The sequence below is a fragment of the Oncorhynchus mykiss genome, chromosome 23, assembly GCF_013265735.2.
Source record: "Oncorhynchus mykiss isolate Arlee chromosome 23, USDA_OmykA_1.1, whole genome shotgun sequence".
NCBI classification, from domain to species: domain Eukaryota; kingdom Metazoa; phylum Chordata; class Actinopteri; order Salmoniformes; family Salmonidae; genus Oncorhynchus; species Oncorhynchus mykiss.
Window position 1 is genome coordinate 35,483,516 of NC_048587.1, and position 19,782 is coordinate 35,503,297.

At 43.9% G+C, this 19,782-nt stretch overlaps 1 protein-coding gene across 4 annotated transcripts in view; it reads right to left on the reverse strand.

Moving 5' to 3' along the window:
• The window catches only part of LOC110502653 (leucine zipper putative tumor suppressor 2 homolog), a 100,118-nt gene extending 82,683 nt beyond the window's left edge, over positions 1–17,435 (reverse strand). For all 4 annotated transcript variants that reach the window (XM_021580862.2, XM_036960332.1, XM_036960333.1 and 1 more), the window contains exon 1: positions 16,944–17,435. The gene's annotated coding sequence lies outside the window, so the exon portion shown is untranslated. The remainder of the gene's footprint in view (positions 1–16,943) is intronic.
• Between the last annotated feature and the right edge of the window lie 2,347 nt (positions 17,436–19,782).

A 19,782-nucleotide genomic window follows, 5' to 3' on the forward strand; every position in this document is an offset into this window, starting at 1 on the left:
TTATTTTAACTTAATATCATACATCAATATAATCAATTTAGAATCAAATAAATAATTAAACATGTTCAATTTGGTTTAAATAATGCAAAAACTAAGTTTTGGAGAAGAAAGTAAAAGTGCAATATGTGCCATGTAAGAAAGCTAACGTTTATGTTCCTTGCTCAGAACATGAGAGCATATGAAAGCTGGTGGTTCCTTTTAACATGAGTCTTCAATATTTCCAGGTAAGAAGTTTTAGGTTGTAGTTATTATAGGAATTATAGGACTATTTCTCTCTATACGATTTGTATTTCATATACCTTTGACTATTGGATGTTCTTATCCTCTTTGAGATAGGGGGCAGCATTTTCACTTTTGGATAAATAGCGTGCCCAATATCAACTTCCTGATACTCATGCCAAGAATATAAGATATGCATATTATTAGTATATTTGGATAGAAAACACTCTGAAGTTTCTAAAACTGTTTGAATCATGTCTGTGAGTATAACATAACTTATGTAGCAGGCAAAACCCAGAGGACTAACCATTCAGATTTTTTTTTTGAGGTCACTGTCTATTCAATGAGTTTTCATTGGGAAACTAGATATCTAAGGCACTTTTTTGCAGTTCCTACCGCTTCCACTGGATGTCACCAGTCTTTGGAAATTGGTTGAGGTACGGCCATCTTGAATTTGTGTCACTTGAAGTGTACTTTTTGAGAAGGCGCATGACTGGAAAAGTAGTGTGAGTTTGTTGTCTTCCTGTATTGAACACAGATTGTCCCGTCTACAATTTGATCGATTATTAACATTTAAAAATACCTAAAGTTGTATTACAAAAGTAGTTTGAAATGTTTTGGCAAAGTTTACAGGTAACTTTTGAGATATTTTGTAGTGACGTTGCGCAAATTGGAAGCTGTTTTTTTCTGGATCAAACGCGCCAAATAAATGGACATTTTCTGATATATCAACGGACTTAATCGAACAAAAGGACCATTTGTGATGTTTATGGGACATATTGGAGTGCCAACAAAAGAAGGTCGTCAAAGGTAAGGCATGATTTATATTTTATTTCTGTGTTTTGTGTGGTGCCTGCAGGGTTGAAACATGCTACTTTCTCTTTGTTTACCGTTGTGCTATCATCAGCTAATAGCTTCTTATGCTTTCACCGAAAAGCCTTTTTGAAATCTGACATGTTGGCTGGATTCACAACGAGTGTAGCTTTAATTTGGTATCTTACATGCGTGATTTAATGAAAGTTAGTATTTTATAGTATTTTATTTGAATTTGTCGCTCTGCATTTCCCCTGGCAATATGCCAGGTGGGACATTTGCGTCCCGCCTATCCCAGAGAGGTTTAACTTCTTTGGGGTACCCCCTCTTCTTCTCAATTTCTGCCTAAAGACATACCCTAATCTAACTGCCTGTAGCTCAGGCCCAGAAGCAAGGATATGCATATTCTTGGTATCATTTGAAAGGAAACACTCTGCATTTTGTGGAAATGTGAATTGAATGTAGGAGAATATAACACAATATATCTGGTAGAAGAAAATACAAGGAAATAAACATACATTTTATGTTTTGTATTGTTGCTGCATTATCTTTCAAATGACCAAGAACAGACAAACATACAGATAGGATGCTGGGGATTATTTTAATGAAGAACATAAGATGACAACAATAGTTGAGCAAAGTTTTAGACAGATAAGTTCAAAAATGAGCATGAAGTCCCACAGGTGTCCCACACAAATGTACGCAAATGAACCCAAGTGGCCGAATTGGTACAGTGATACATTTTGAAGGAAATAACTATATACAAAATACATAAATGCTATTCTAACACCCCCCCCCCCCCCAAAAAAAAAAAATACATATATAACAATTATTTTAAAAATAATAATAATAATAATAATAATTAAACATAAACAAATAACAAGGGTAACTATTTACACATTTTCGTTTTACAATATTGTGAATACCCTCAGTCCTCTACACTATATTGTGCTGCTGGTGCCATGGCCCATATCAGTCTCTTTCTGGTGTAAAGCAGAGGGTTACTGAACAGGTGGTGCGGGTGATGGGGAATTTCCTGTGACAAAGGGCACAACGACGTCTCCCTACTGTTCCCTTTTTGCCCTGAGGCACATTCATGCCTGCAGAGATTAATCTGGACAGGTGAACACCACTGGTTGGAGCAGAAGGGACAGAGGTAGAGGGGACAGAAGGTGCTGCAGTGGACTTGCTGTAGCTAGCAAGCTCCTGGGTGAGCAGCTCCCTGAATGCTAGTTGTGAGATGGGGGGCTGTCCACAGCTCTTGGCCATTTCCTTCTGGAGGATGAAGGCATTCACCACAGCAATGTCGATGAAATTATAGAAAAATATCTTGTACCATTTAATGGTCTTGTGGACAACATTGTAGTATCTTATCAGTGCATCTGACAGGTCCACACCTCCCATGCCCTCGTTGTAGTCCTTCACAGCAGCTGGAATGGGGACATTTTTTGTGATCCATGCCCCGGCACCAAACTTCACATGTCTGACGACGTGATCTCCACTGAAGGACTTGTGGATAGTTGTGCACATGACCACCTCTCTGGTATCCATCCACTTTACAAAGAGCAAGCCATCTTCACAAATCCATCGCATGGTGCCCCGCTCAGCCCACTTAGGCATGTCGTTCACCTTTGTTTTTGGAAAGCCCACTCTGTTGGTCCGAATGGTGCCACTTCTAATGGTGTAGAAGTTGTCCACAAACAGTTGGTAGCCCTTCCCCAGCAGTTAAAAATCCAATAACTCCAAAACTGAATCATAACTCAGTCCATTACCGGTAGCAAAACTGCTTCTCCCCTCAAACAAAAAAATTGCAAGTGTAGGCACACACAGAATCAGCCAAAACAAACAGTTTGTAGCCCCATTTGGTTGGTTTGTTACGCACGTATTGTTTGAGGCTGATTCTGGCCTTTGAGGCTACCATCCTCTCATCGATGGACAGGTTCTGGGCAGGCCTATCAAACCTTGGTGTGCCTCTCTTCTTGTCATTCTCCCCATCAACTTCTGGGTCACTGATGTGCAGCACCCGTGAGATAGTCAGAAACCTTTTACAAGACATGACAGTCATGGTTAAAGGCAGTTGATAGAGAGCTGACGTTTTAGAGTTTTCAACTTCACCAGCCCCATGTAAATGACCATTGAAAGGTAGCAGAAGAGGTCTGACATGGAAATGGTCTATAATTTGGGTTAAATCTGTATACCTAGACTTTGTTTTAGCTTTTCCTGATTTATTCGCCATAATTTAAATATATAAAGTTGCTGAAAATGCTATGGACTATGTGCTGCTATGCGTAACACTCGTGGCTCCGTCAAGTAGGATTTGCAATGGCGAATGAACCTCTTTTACTCCAGAGTTTTCGACAAAGGCTGGTCTTCGAACGTATAACCATTACATATTGCCGTTTACCTCAGCTCATTGCCTATCTTCCAAGCTAGATTTCAAGATGATCAGTGGTCATTGGGCCAAAATACAGTCAATCAACGATAGACCGGTCCCTCCATTGGTGCGCAATGAGGTCATTGATTGGTGTCTTCAAATCGGTTTGTTTCATTCAATATGTCCCGGGAAAAGAATCATCAAGTATGGTTGTGTTAGTAACAACCAGAGGATTGCAATGAAACCCACCATGACTGGATAAACATTTGTTTAGTGTGTGTAATTACCACAAATGCTTCGTCCAAAGTTGAATGAGACGGAAATCACGACGCAAGCGGTTTACAAATGTTTCGTGTTAGGCTATAAAAATGGATGTTATCAAACAAAACGAACATTCACTGTGTAGTTAGGACAATTGGCATTGCCACCAGAGGAAGATCTTCAAAGGTAAGCGATTTATTTTATCCTTATTTCTGACTTTCGTGACGCTAATGCTTGGTTGGAAAATGCTAATAATACTTGTGTGTGTGGGGAGCTGTCCTCAGAAAATCGCATGGTTTGCTTTCACAGTAAAGACTTTTTGAAATCTGACACAGCGGCTGGATTAATAAGACGTTCATCGTTTAAATGATGTATGATTCATGTATTTACAAGAATGTTTACTATAACAAATGGTATATTTAGAATGTTAGCGCTCTGCGGTTTCAACGGATGTTAGCCTGGTGGGACGTTAGCGTCTCACCTACCCTAGAGAGGTTAAATCATCACCCGTTTGTCGAAGTAGGCTGGGATTCAATGAGAAATTAAAAGGCACTGCATCGATTATATGCAACGCAGGACACGCTAGATAAACTAATAATATCATCAACCATGTGTAGTTAATTTCTTGCGACTAGGTGGCGCTATTAAAATTTGGGATGAAAAACGTTCCCGTTTTAAACAAGAAATTTTGTCACGAAAAGATGCTCGACTATGCATATAATTGACAGCTTTGGAAAGAAAACACTCTGACGTTTCCAAAACTGCAAAGATATTGTTTGTGAGTGCCACAGAACTGATGTTACAGGCGAAAACCAGATAAAAATCCAACCAGGAAGTGCCGCATTTTTTTAAACCGCCTCATGCCAATGACTCCTTATATGGCTGTGAATGAGCTAAGAATGAGCTTACGTTTTCCACGTATTCACCAAGGTGTCTACAGCATTGTGACGTCTTTTTAGGCATTTCCATTGAAGAATGGCTGTAAAGGGACCATATACAGTGCCTTGCGAAAGTATTCGGCCCCCTTGAACTTTGCGACCTTTTGCCACATTTCAGGCTTCAAACATAAAGATATAAAACTGTATTTTTTTGTGAAGAATCAACAACAAGTGGGACACCATCATGAAGTGGAACGACATTTATTGGATATTTCAAACTTTTTTAACAAATCAAAAACTGAAAAATTGGGCATGCAAAATTATTCAGCCCCCTTAAGTTAATACTTTGTAGCGCCACTTTTTGCTGCGATTACAGCTGTAAGTCGCTTGGGGTATGTCTCTATTAGTTTTGCACATCGAGAGACTGACATTTTTTCCCAGTCCTCCGTGCAAAACAGCTCGAGCTCAGTGAGGTTGGATGGAGAGCATTTGTGAACAGCAGTTTTCAGTTCTTTCCACAGATTCTCGATTGGATTCAGGTCTGGACTTTGACTTGGCCATTCTAACACCTGGATATGTTTATTTTTGAACCATTCCATTGTAGATTTTGCTTTATGTTTTGGATCATTGTCTTGTTGGAAGACAAATCTCTGTCCCAGTCTCAGGTCTATTGCAGACTCCATCAGGTTTTCTTCCAGAATGGTCCTGTATTTGTCTCCATCCATCTTCCCATCAATTTTAACCATCTTCCCTGTCCCTGCTGAAGAAAAGCAGGCCCAAACCATGATGCTGCCACCACCATGTTTGACAGTGGGGATGGTGTGTTCAGGGTGATGGGCTGTGTTGCTTTTACGCCAAACATAACGTTTTGCATTGTTGCCAAAAAGTTCAATTTTGGTTTCATCTGACCAGAGCACCTTCTTCCACATGTTTGGTGTGTCTGCCAGGTGGCTTGTGGCAAACTTTAAACAACACTTTTTATGGATATCTTTAAGAAATGGCTTTCTTCTTGCCACTCTTCCATAAAGGCCAGATTTGTGCAATATACGACTGATTGTTGTCCTCTGGACAGAGTCTCCCACCTCAGCTGTAGATCTCTGCAGTTCATCCAGAGTGATCATGGGCCTCTTGGCTGCATCTCTGATCAGTCTTCTCCTTGTATGAGCTGAAAGTTTAGAGGGACGGCCAGGTCTTGGTAGATTTGCAGTGGTCTGATACTCCTTCCATTTCAATATTATCGCTTGCACAGTGCTCCTTGGGATGTTTAAAGCTTGGGAAATCTTTTTGTATCCAAATCCGGCTTTAAACTTCTTCACAACAGTATCTCGGACCTGCCTGGTGTGTTTCTTGTTCTTCATGATGCTCTCTGCGCTTTTAACGGACCTCTGAGACTATCACAGTGCAGGTGCATTTATACGGAGACTTGATTACACACAGGTCGATTGTATTTATCATCATTAGTCATTTAGGTCAACATTGGATCATTCAGAGATCCTCACTGAACTTCTGGAGAGAGTTTGCTGCACTGAAAGTAAAGGGGCTGAATAATTTTGCACGCCCAATTTTTCAGTTTTTGATTTGTTAAAAAAGTTTGAAATATCCAATAAATGTCGTTCCACTTCATGATCGTATCCCACTTGTTGTTGATTCTTCACAAAAAAATACAGTTTTATATCTTTATGTTTGAAGCCTGAAATGTGGCAAAAGGTCACAAAGTTCAAGGGGGCCGAATACTTTCGCAAGGCACTGTAATTTGGTTGCTTTTCTTATTTTCGTGAAAATGTTGCCTGCTGCCAGCAGAGCCTAGCATAGCATTATGCCATGATAAACTTACACAAATGCTTGTCTAGCGTTGGCTGTAACGCATATTTTGAAAATCTGAGATGACAGTGTTGTTAACTAGTGATTATGTTAAGATTGATTGTTTTTTATAAGATAAGTTTAATGCTAGCTAGCAACTTACCTTGGCTTCTTGCTGCCCTTGCGTAACAGGTAGTCAGCCTGCCACGCAGGCTCCTCGTGGAGTGCAATGTAAGTGGTTAGAGCGTTGGACTAGTAACCAAAATGTTGCAAAAACGAATCCCCGAGCTGACAAGGTAAAAATATGTCGTTCTGTCCCTGAACAAGACAGTTATCCCACCGTTCCTAGGCCGTCATTGAAAATAAGAATGTGTGTAGTTAAATAAAGGTGTAAAAAAATAAATAAAAATAAATAAATCGGCAAATCGGTGTCCAAAAACACCGATCACCGATTGTTATGAAAACTTGAAATCAGCCATAATTAATTGGCCATTCCGTTTAATCGGTGGACCTCTACTATGTAGGCACCTGAGCTGAGCCATAAGGGAAACTAGGCATCTACCACCCCACTACCACTATCAGATAAGGTGGGGGGCAATGTAGCCTATGTATTTTTCCCCCCCCAATTTGGTTCTGAAATCATCATCACCCACTAATGAACTTGTCAGTTTTGCAAATTAAGTGTTTGAGCTAGTAATGTATCAATATTTATAATTTACAAATAAGCTATGACATAGCCAATGAATATATAGCATAGCTATATAGCACATTGGACTTCACCATCATCTGAAAAATGTTTGGAAGTGTTTACGGAATGATATTTTCTTCTCCTCTCCCTTTGGCCACTCAGTGCACCTTGCAAAGTGATTTCTGTCCTCGTTTTGAAATTCTCAACTTTACCATGTACAATTGAAGTTGGCAGTTTACATACACTTACGTTGGAGTCATTAAAACTCGTTTTTCAACCACATCAAAAATGTCTTGTTAACAAACTATAGTTTTGGCAAGTCGGTTAGGACATCTACTTTGTGAATGACACAAGTCATTTTTACAACAATTATCTACAGACAGATTATTTCACTTAAATATCACTGTATCACAATTCCAGTGGGTCAGAAGTTAACATACACTAAGTTGACTGTGCCTTAAAACAACTTGGAAAATTCCAGAAAATGTTGTGGCTTTAGAAACTTCTGATAGGCTAATTGACATCATTTGAGTCAATTGGAGGTGTACCTGTGGATGTATTTCAAGGCCTACCTTCAAACTCAGTGCCTCTTTGCTTGACATCATGGGAAAATCAAAAGAAATCAGCCAAGACCTCAGAAAAAAATGTGTAAACCTCCACAAGTCTGGTTCATCCTTGGGAGCAATTTCCAAACGCCTGAAAGTACCACGTTCACCTGTACAAACAATAGTACGCAAGTAGAAACACCATGGGACCATGTAGCCGTCATACCACTCAGGAAGGAGACGCGTTCTGTCTTCTAGAGATGAACATACTTTGGTGCGAAAAGTGCAAATCAATCCTAAAACAACAGTAAATGACCATGTGAAGATGCAGGAGGAAACAGGTACAAAAGTATCTATATTCAAAGTAAAACTGTAACGATTCTCTTCTTGTGAAGTAGAGGCGGACCAAAGCGCAGCGTGGTGGTTGTTCATTGTACTTTATTTACGACACTATACAAGAACAAACTAACGAAAAAACAAGAAACGTGAGAACTCAAAACCTAATACAGCCTATCTGGTGAACACTACACAAAGACAGGAACAATCACCCACAAACACACAGTGAAACCCAGGCTACCTAAATATGGTTCCCAATCAGAGACAATGACGAACACCTGCCTCTGATTGAGAACCATATCAGGCCGAACATAGAACTAGACAAACTAGACATGAAACATAGAATGCCCACTCAGATCACACCCTGACCAACCACAACATAGAAATATACAAAGTAAACTATGGTCAGGGTGTGACAGTACCCCCCCCCCCAAGGTGCGGACTCCGGCCGCAAAACCTGAACCTATAGGGGAGGGTCTGGGTGGGCATCTGTCCGCGGAGGCGGCTCTGGCGCTGGACGTGGACCCCACTCCATAATAGTCTTTGTCCACCTCCTTAGCGTCCCTAGATAGGTGACCCTCCTAAGAGACAGCTCGGGACAGAGGGACAGCTGCTCGGGACAGAGGGACAGCTGCTCGGGACAGAGGGACAGCTGCTCGGGACAGAGGGACAGCTGCTCCGGGCGGAGGGGCTCTAGCGGCCCCTGGCTGACTGGCGGCACTGGCGGCCCCTGGCTGACTGGCGGCACTGGCGGCCCCTGGTTGACTGGCGGCACTGGCGCTGGGCTGACTGGCGGCACTGGCGGCCCCTGGCTGACTGGCGGCACTGGCGGCCCCTGGCTGACTGGCGGCACTGGCGGCCCCTGGCTGACGGGCGGCACTGGCGGCCCCTGGCAGACGGGCGGCATTGGCGGCTCCTGGCAGACGGGCGGCACTGGCGGCGCTGGGCAGACGGGCGGCACTGGCAGCGCTGGGCAGACGGGCGGCACTGGCAGCGCTGGGCAGACGGGCGGCACTGGCGGCGCTGGGCAGACGGGCGGCGCTGGCGGCGCTGGGCGGCGCTGGCGGCGCTGGGCAGACGGGCGGCGCTGGCGGCGCTGGGCAGACGGGCGGCGCTGGCGGCGCTGGGCAGACGGGCGGCGCTGGCGGCGTTGGGCAGACGGGAAGCTCCGATGGCGCCGGGCAGACGGGAAGCTCCGGCAGAGGCGCCGGGCAGACGGGAAGCTCCGGCAGAGGCGCCGGACAGGCGGGAGGCTCCGGCAGAGGCGCCGGACAGGCGGGAGGCTCCGGCAGAGGCGCCGGACAGGCGGGAGGCTCCGGCAGAGGCGCCGGACAGGCGGGAGGCTCCGGCAGAGGCGCCGGACAGGCGGGAGGCTCCGGCAGCGGCGCCGGACAGGCGGGAGGCTCCGGCAGAGGCGCCGGACAGGCGGGAGGCTCCGGCAGAGGCGCCGGACAGACGGGAGGCTCCGGCAGCGCTGGAGAGGAGGAAGGCTCTGGTAGCGCCGGAGAGGCGGGAGACTCCGGCAGCGCTGGAGAGGAGGAAGGCTCTGGACGGATGGGCCGGAGAGACAGCCTGGTACGGGGAGCTGCCACCGGAGGGCTGGGGTGTGGAGGTGGTGACGGATAGACCGGGCCGTGCAGGCGCACTGGAGCTCTTGAGCACCGAGCCTGCCCAACCTTACCCGGTTGAATGGTCCCGGTCGCCCTGCCAGTGCGGCGAGGTGGAATAGCCCGCACTGGGCTATGCAGGCGAACCGGGGACACCGTGCGCAAGGCTGGTGCCATGTAAGCCGGCCCAAGGAGACGCACTGGAGACCAGATGCGTAGAGCCGGCTTCATGGCACTTGGCTCGATGCCCACTCTAGCCCGGCCGATACGCGGAGCTGGAATGTACCGCACCGGGCTGTGCACCCGCACTGGGGACACCGTGCGCTCCACAGCATAACACGGTGCCTGCCCGGTCTCTCTAGCCCACCGGTAACCACAGGAAGTTGGCTCAGGTCTCCTACCTGGCGTAGCCATACTCCCTGTTAGCCCCCCCCCCAAGAAATTTTTTGGGGCTGACTCCCGGGCTTCCATCCACGACGCCGCGCTGCCTCCTCATACCAGCGCCTCTCCGCTTTCGCCGCCTCCCGTTCTTCCTTGGGGCGGCGATACTCTCCTGGCTGAGCCCAAGGTCCTTTACCGTCTAATTCGTCCTCCCATGTCCATACCTCCTCGCGCTGCTCCTGCTGCTGCTTTTTCCTTTGCCCATTACCACACCGCTTGGTCCTGTTGTGGTGGGTGATTCTGTAACGATTCTCTTCTTGTGAAGTAGAGGCGGACCAAAGCGCAGCGTGGTGGTTGTTCATTGTACTTTATTTACGACACTATACAAGAACAAACTAACGAAAAAACAAGAAACGTGAGAACTCAAAACCTAATACAGCCTATCTGGTGAACACTACACAAAGACAGGAACAATCACCCACAAACACACAGTGAAACCCAGGCTACCTAAATATGGTTCCCAATCAGAGACAATGACGAACACCTGCCTCTGATTGAGAACCATATCAGGCCGAACATAGAACTAGACAAACTAGACATGAAACATAGAATGCCCACTCAGATCACACCCTGACCAACCACAACATAGAAATATACAAAGTAAACTATGGTCAGGGTGTGACAAAAACGAGTCCTATATCGACATAACCTGAAAGGCCGCTCGGCAAGGAAGAAGCAACTGCTCCAACACCGCCATAAAAAATCCAGACTACAGTTTGCAACTGCACATGGGACAAAGATAGCACTTTTTTTGAAATGTCCTCTGGTCTGATGAAACAAATATAGAACTGTTTGGCCATAATAACCATTGTTATGTTAGGAGGAAAAAGGAGGATGCTTGCAAGCAGAAGAGCACCATCCCAACTGTGAAGCATGGGAGTGGCAGCATCATGTTGTGGGAGTGCTTTGCTGCAGGAGGAACTGCTGCACTTCACAAAATGTATGGCATCATGAGGTAGAAAATGTACGTGGATATATTGAAGCAACATCTCTAGACATCAGTTAGGAAGTTAAAGATTGGTCGCAAATGGGTCTTCCAAATGGACAATGACCCCAAGCATACTTCCAAAATTGTGGCAAAATGGCTTAAGGACAACAAAGTCAAGGTATTGGAGTGGCCATCACAAAGCCCTGGCCTCAATCCCATAGAATATTTGTGGGCAGAACTGAAAAAGTGTGTGCGAGCAAAGAGGCCTACAAACCTGACTCAGTTCTGAAAATGTACTAAACTTATTGTGGGAAGCTTGTGGAAGGCTACCCAAAACGTTTGACCCAAGTTAAACAATTTAAATGCAATGCTACCAAATACTAATTGAGTGTATGTAAACTTCTGACCCACTGAGAATGTGATGAAAGAAATATAAGCTTAAATAAATCATTCTCTCTACTATTATTCTGACATTTCACATTCTTAAAATAAAGTGGTGATCCTTACTGACCTAAGACATGGAATTTTTACTAGGATTAAATTTGGCTAAGGTGTATGTAAACTTGCGACTTCAACTGTATATCTAAAAATGACCATTATACACTGATTGTTTAAAGCAAAATTACCCAAACTATTGTTGGACCTGCTCAATCAAAATAAAAACTATTGCATTCTCAGTTCAGCAGGTAGCCGATTAAACTCAACTCCAGGATTTCCTTAAAACTAGTTTTCAGACCCAAAGAATAGCCCGCAATTATACACGACATTGTTCTGTGTAATTGCGGGCTATTCTTTGGCTGCTGACATCAGTAGATTTGGATAAAAACTTAATTTCATGTGACGAGCTCCAATCCGACAACACTAGTCGCTGCTCAACTCCATCGAGTTGAGTTATGGCTCTGGTAGCTTCATTTTATTCCGGTAAAACAACCTTTTCAACAGCAAATGAATAACAGTAACCTAGCAAATTACATAGGTTGTCACTAAACTAATAAAGCCTAATATCACGCAAGCCATATTAGCATTTGAATGTGCTGTGCAGATGGGCAAGATCAGGAACAGGCTGCATACCTCCCGTTGGTCAGCGCTTGTAGCTGGGCACAGTGTGCAGTTTGACAAGGCTATTGATATTGCAAAATTACTTGTACATCAATGAATGTCAACACAGTTACATGCATACATCGACACTGAAGCAGATATGACACACCAGTTGCCACAAAAGATTAGAGGTATTTTTGGAAGGTAGAAATAATGTAAAATGAACAACAACAAAAAATGTGAACAGGTGATTCGTAAAGTTTGGATTGATTTTCTGACGGATGCACGCTACATTTGGATCGGTATTGCGTCCGCGACCGATGGACTTGCATCTTAAACATTTGAATTGGGAACCGATGCATATCGTTGAATCGTGACATCCCTATTGTTTATGGTCCAATCAGACCAGCAGCATTTGCAATTCTGCTCACAGCTGATCCTGATCCATACACTGTATTAAAACAGGCATTGAGAGCATAAAACAAAGATGTCTCTTTACGGTGTCACAACTTAACCCTATCTCTGCCCTCTCTCACGCCCCCATTCTCTCTTTCTTTCTCTCACTCTCAATCTTCTCTCTCACTTGCTCTCTCTGCCAGCAGCTTTCACCGATATATCCTCTATCACGTTCCATGCTGCCTTTTCTCTCTCTCTCTCTTTCTCTCTGCCCCCTTCTCTCTCTTTCTTTCTCTCTGCCCACTCTCCCTTCTCAGCCCTCTCTCTTTCTATCTCCCCCTTCGTTCTCTCTTTCTTTCTCTCTCTCTCTCTCCCTCCCAATTGTGTGTTAGACATGATTGTTCCTTCAGCAGACAGTCAGACACCCTTAAACAACTGGGGATGGCATGAGAGTCAGACAGAGAATGTCCTGCCAAGACTCTGACGATATGGGTATTAGCGGGAATGTGTGTGTGTGTGTGTGTGTGTGTGTGTGTGTGTGTGTGTGTGTGTGTGTGTGTGTGTGTGTGTGTGTGTGTGTGTGTGTGTGTGTGTGTGTGTGCGCGCGCGCTTGCATTCGTGTGTGTTTTCCCAGACAGGGGATGCCATTGGGGTGGGTAGGGAAGACAAACCCCACACTGAAACAGCTGTGTAGAGCCAAAGCCAGACAGCACAGCTCAGCATGCTATTACCTAGGGCTGAGCGCAATTAGTGGACTGTTCGATTGTTTGGTCAATAGGCTGTTGGTCAACCAATACTTTTTTAGTCAAGCAGTAGCAACTATATTTTGGCACACGAGACACCTGTCTGATTCGCACCAATCTCAGAGAACTAACCCATTGTGGAGGCTGAGACTAATTCATTGCGGAGGCCGCGTGGATGGCACAGTCCATGAAGAAGGGGAGTGTGGCTAAAATGCATAACTCTCTCCAGAATGTGCTCACTCTCACCAATTTGTGCACATTAATTATTTTATGACTTCATTGTGTGAAATGTTTCCCTTGATTGTTGGTGTCTATCTATTCCCCACTACATATATGACCAGTAGTACATTTACCGTTAATTCCTATAATTTCTGATCTACAATGTTTGCTTGGTTATGGTAATTTCTGTTAATGCTTTCTAAATATTATTATTCCAGTCTTTTGCCATTCTCATTGTCAGAGTGGACACTTTGTTTACAGAGCGCTACACTTGTGAGAAACACGTTTTGGTTTATTTCATTCCATTTAGGAGTTTTGTCAATTTAGTCATTGTATTTTGTTTGGAGTGCTACTGTCAATGTTGAGTAAGGTAGGCCTATAGACTACCTGGCCTGCGCGCAAATGTTGGATCTGATAGTATTTCTGATTGGCTTAGCGCACCACCACTAATGAGCTGTGGAGCTTCTCAAAGTAATGTTTTCTTCACCTCAAACAGCAAGCAAACAAAGTCTGTTTTACCATTGAGAATCACAATGGTTCCTCAATGTATTTGAAAAATCTTTCCATCTCTCCCCCTTTCGATAACCACTCAGCGTGAAGGAAGGAAATGTCATGCTCTGATTTGGTGGAAACATAATAAAATAGCCCTACCTGATGAGCTCTTATTCCTTGCACAAATAGACTACAGCTGTGTCTGTCCTGAGCTCACTGGCTTGGGAAGCTTTGAGGGCCCAGAATATTTTATACAATGTTGCAAGTTTGCTAGTGTAAGCTTTAGGCTGGACCCAAGTTGATAGTTGATACAATGTTTCAAGTTTGTTGCAGACAAGCCATGTGTAGCCAATGTGATTTATAGGATATGTATTTTTATCAGGATATTTTCTACCTGCAGGCTGCAATTTTTTTTATTTGTTGGCTTTAAGTATGCTATTTTTATATAGTTGGCAATGGCAACATATTTACTTTTTAGGGTTTGTATGATTTTCATTTAGATTTGGATAGAATTTTGATTAACCACATGACAATGATTTTGAGATACGAAGATGTGTATATGAAAACCATAACTGGCACGCAGATCGGTAGAAATTAGAAGATAAATTGCCATTCCACATGAGAAAGGTTGTCGACTCCTCATGTAGCCTATTACCTCATGTAGCCTATTACCGAGAGTAGAAAGCCAGCAGGAGCAGGAGGAGGATGGTCGGGTCAGGCTAATATGTTGTTGTTTTTTTACCTCTAGTTATCCTGATATCTGGCTCCCTCTTGAGTCATTTGTGTCTTATATCATCAAACAGTTTTCTTAAAGCATCAGACAAGCATATAGTTGATTTTATTAAAACACATAGGTGTGTCTATATATGGAAAAATACACGTTAAAGAATTTCGACCAATCGATTGGTCAACAAAACAGACGACTTTCGGTTGACAATAAAAAAAAGTTTTGTCAGGGACAGCCCTATTATTACCCAACATTCCTGCTCCACAGAGACACACAGATGAAATGGCAACAGAATCCTGGAAATATACTGAGAAATATGTGAGATATGTACATAACTGGACAAAATAAATACCTATATAAGATTTCTGTTCATTGACTACAGCTCAGCATTCAACACCATAGTACCCTCCAAGCTCATCATCAAGCTGGAGGCCCTGGGTCTCAACCCTGCCCAGTGCAATTGGGTCCTGGACTTTCTGACGGGCCGCCCCCAGGTGGTGAAGGTAGGAAACAAGATCTCCATTTCGCTGATCCTCAACACTGGGGCCCAACAAGAGTGCATGCTCAGCCCCCTCCTGTACTCCCTGTTCACCCATGACTGCATGGCCATGCACGCCTCCAACTCAATCATAAAGTTTGCAGACGACACAACAATAGTGGGCTTGATTACCAACAACGACAAGAGGTGAGGGCAATAGGAGTGTGGTGTCAGGAAAACAACCTCTCATTCAACGTCAACAAAACAAAGGAGATGATCGTGGACTTCAGGAAACAGCAGAGGGAGCACCCCCCTATCCACATCGAAGGGACAGTAGTGGAGAAGGTGGAAAGTTTAAAGTTCCTCGGCGTACACATCACAGACAAACTGAAATGGTCCACCCACACAGACAGTGTGGTGAAGAAGGCGCAACCGCGCCTCTTCAACCTCAGGAGGCTGAAGAAATTTGGCTTGTCACCTAAAACCCTGACAAAATTTTACAGATGCACAATCAAGATCATCCTGTCGGGCTGTATCACTGCCTTGTACAGCAACTGCACCGCCCTCAACCACAAGGCACTCCAGAGGGTGGTGCGGTCTGCACAACACCAGGGGCAAATGACCTGGCCTCCAGGACACCTACAGCACCCAATGTCACAGGAAGGCCAAAAAGATAATCAAGGATAACAACCACCCGAGCCACTGCCTGTTGACTCCGCTACCATCCAGAAGGCGAGATCAGTACAGGTGCATCAAAGCTGGGACCGAGAGACTGAAAAACAGCTTCTATCTCAAGGCCATCGGGTGGTTAGTAAACAGCAATCACTAACTCAGAGAGGCTGCTGCCTACATAGAGACTCATATCACTGGCCACTTTAATAAATTGATCACTAGTCACTTTAAACAATGCCACTTTAATAACATTAACATAGCTTACATTACTCATCAAATATGTATATACTGTACCTTATACCATCTATTGCACCATGCCTATGCCACTCATCCATATATTTATATGTACATATCCTTATTCCTCCTTTTAGATTTGTGTATTAGGTAGTTGTTGGGGAATTGTTAGATTACTTGTTAGATATTACTGCACCGTCAAAACTAGAAGCACAAGCATTTCGCTACACTCACATTAACATCTGCTAACCATGTGTATGTGACCAATACAATTTGATTTGAACTTTTGTCAATTAATAAAGACATTGAATAGACACTGTATCAAATCTCAAGAAGCAGAAATGTCAAATCAACCAATCAATGACTAGATCAATAGATCAGTCAAGTCTTGAATCATTTTAGAGACAAGACACTCTTCCACTGATCGAAACAGAACAGCCTTAACTGAGTAGGCTATGGCTGTGTTTACACAGGCTGCCCAGCTCTGATCTTGGGCAAAATACCAATTATTAGTGAGAAAATATCTGAATTGGGCTGCCTAAGTAAACGCAGCCATTGTGATGGATATTATTACCTACTGTAAGTGACAGTAACAATTGAAACAGGGTAAAACAGCTTCAGGTCATGCATGTTTTTAGTATGGATGATTTGGATACAACAGCTGTTCAGATATGGCTGCATCATGTGAGCTCAGCTCCTGATGTGTGACTGTAGCTGGAGCCTGTCCGTTCCACTGTATGTAATGTCAATAACATAAAACACTGCTGTTTACAACGCAACACAGCCGTGTCACTAGAATGACACGAAACAGGCCCACAAACAATCAAAACTTAAAATATAGGCTATTGCTTTAAAAAGGTGAAAATTATAAAGAACCCGACTACGAGCACGCTTTAAAAATAAGTTTGCTACATGACAGCGAAACAATCCTCACCATGATGTGCTCCAGGCCTAGGCTACTTTAGAAATAACCAACATTTTATGCAGAACAGCATACATGCACAACTCGGATACATTGCTGATAGTTTAGTAGCCTAACATCAAAGAAACTTACCTCGAGCTGCTCCTTGCAGAGAACGTCCGAGGAACGACTATTTCCAGATGTGGCTTGGGTGTAATATTAAAGTAAATTCTTTCCTTGATATAACAGGTATTTCCCCCCCCATTTGTTCCCCTTTCTTTTACGAGTTGAAACTCAGTCTTCCCTTCCTCATCTTGCTCACTCTCGTCCTCTCTTCTCTCTGTCCCGAACACGTCCGCTTCGAAGAGAAACAGATTTGCAACAAGCTCGACTGGTCTGGTCCTTTTCTCTCATTCTGTTCTCTCTCTCGCACGCAGTATGCCAGCCCCCAACGTCCGGGCTGCGTGCTGCAGCGGTTCAGCGCCACCGGCAGACAGAGAGAAACGAACGGAGCAGAATGGAGCAGCGCGGGCGAACTTGCTGCTCTCGTCGCGTCTCGAACGCTGATCTGGAGTGACAAGTTTTAGGACAGTGGAGGCAAGGGGAGAGGAGTTATTCAGACTGCCGGTGTTCGGTTGCTTGACAGAAACAATCCCTTACATCATTTTACTGTCGATCGCTTTGCTTCAAAGATCATGTGTCCTTTGTCATATAAATAATCTATTAGCTAGCGTATGTGTTAACATACAATGCAATGTAGATCAAATAGTGGTGTGTAAAATGTCCCACTGGGCTATGGTCTGTCACAGTCTGTGAGATCTATATAGTCAGATGCTTTAGTCATTGGCCACACATTGGGACACAGGCTATTCCATGGGGAAATCCCGATTCCTGTCCCCTCACGAACTAGCCTATAGAAACTCAATTGGTAGTTAATTCCTCTTAGCACTACACTAACTCTCTGACTGAGCTTTGAAACAGAGCCGTCGTTGTGTCTGAATGGGTTCAGTGTCAGAGATGGTGAGGCTGTACAGTATGTACTGCTCCTTGCCCTTAGGGCCTTATCGCCCAGAGGTTGGTGGGAAAGGGTTGTTAAATGCCAGTCAACATTACACAGAGACATTTCTTTATTTATGTTCCCTTTTGTATTTTAAACATTTGTACATAGTTACAACACTGTATATATACATAACATGACATTTGTAATGTCTTTAATCTTTTGGAACCTCTGTGAGTGTAATGTTTACTGTTCATTTAATTTTTTATTTTCACTTTTGTATGTTATCTACTTCACTTGCTTTGGCAATGTTAACATATGTTTCCCATGCCAATAAAGCCCCTTTAATTTAATTTAATTGACATGATCCACTGTTTGATGATTCATGGTGAGTGGTGTCTATTGTATCAATTAATGGAGAACATTTGGAACGTTGCTTGAACCAGTAACCTTGTTACTGTGCCATAAAGGTTCAGACCCCAAGGCAGAGGCCATACTATGCCTTTATATAGATAACACTTATAGACTAAGTGAAAATCGCTAGATAAATGCTATCCATTATTTTTTATAATTTAATGATTCTTAAGTCATTGCTCAATTGATAGTGTCCGGGTTCATACGTCTACACATGAGGTCCAGTACCAGTCTATAACCTGACTGATACCTGAGACCCCAATCACTGTTGAACTCTGAATGACCCTCTACCTCCCTCTCACTTTCTCTTGCTCTCTCACTCTCTCTTGCTCCCCCCCCTCTCTTTCTCTGTTTTTGTAAACTGTACGCATTTATAAACTGAATTGCTGCCAAGAACATTACCCCCACTTCTCTGATCACCCTCAACCCATCTATTCCCCCTTTCTCACCCACCACCTCCCTCTCCTTCCCCATTCTCCAAGGCTATAATCCCCACCTCTCCTCTTCCACCTCCCTCTTTCCTCTCCTCCTCCAGCCAGTGTACTGCTCCTGTGCTAATATAATTCACAGCTGAAATTAGATGCACTGATGGAGTGCAGCCGTTGCATTCTCCCCAACAGCCTCTCTGTGCATTCTACTATATTAGGTGAGGCCCTATGACACTTTAATCCCTATATAGCACACACATTTTTACCAGAATCCATATAGCTTTTGTCAAAAGTAGTGCGCTAAATAGGGACCAGGGTGTCATTTGAGAAGCACCCTCAGAGCGTATTCACAGGACTGACTGATGATGAGGGTTGTGGGCAGGACTCTCGTTCAGTTTTGAACCGCAGCAGTTGTGTTTTTTTAACTGTTAATTTATTCATCTGTGACTCTGCCAACATGTATAGCATACATTTCCTGCTGCATTTACAGTTAGTGTAGATGTGTGTGTGTGTGCATGCGCAGGCACGTGTGTGTGTGTGTGCACCAACTAATGAAAGTAATTGCCTTGGGCAGTCAGTTGGGCTTGTGATAGAGTGCGTATATTTGATCATATAGCTTGGAGCTCAGTCCATCCAATGCTTCTTCCATACAGCACACTGAGTGGGGGTAGCGTCTCATTTGACCGATACTATATCTGCATTTCTTTCTTTTGCGGTTGGTTGTATGTGGTTGTGAAGTGACTGTTGCAATACACTGATGCTGTTGAACGAAATGCAAATTTGTATCCAATGACGGGAGACCTACTCAAATAAACTAAACTGTTATTTGTCACATGCTTCAGCTGTAGACAGCTGTAGACTAACAGTGAAATGCTTACTTACAGACCCTTCCCAACAAAGCAGAGAGAATAATAACACAGAACTTGGTTATATACACAGGGTACCAGTACCGAGTTAATGTGCAGGGTTGTGAGGTAATTGAGGTAGATATGTACATATACACTACATTGACAAAAATGTGGACACCTGCTTGTCAAACATCTCATTCCAAAATGTGTTCTCCCTTTGCTGCTATAACAGCCTCCACTCTTCTGGGAAGGCTTTCCACTAGATGTTGGAACAGTGCTGCGGGGACTTCAATTCATCACAAGAG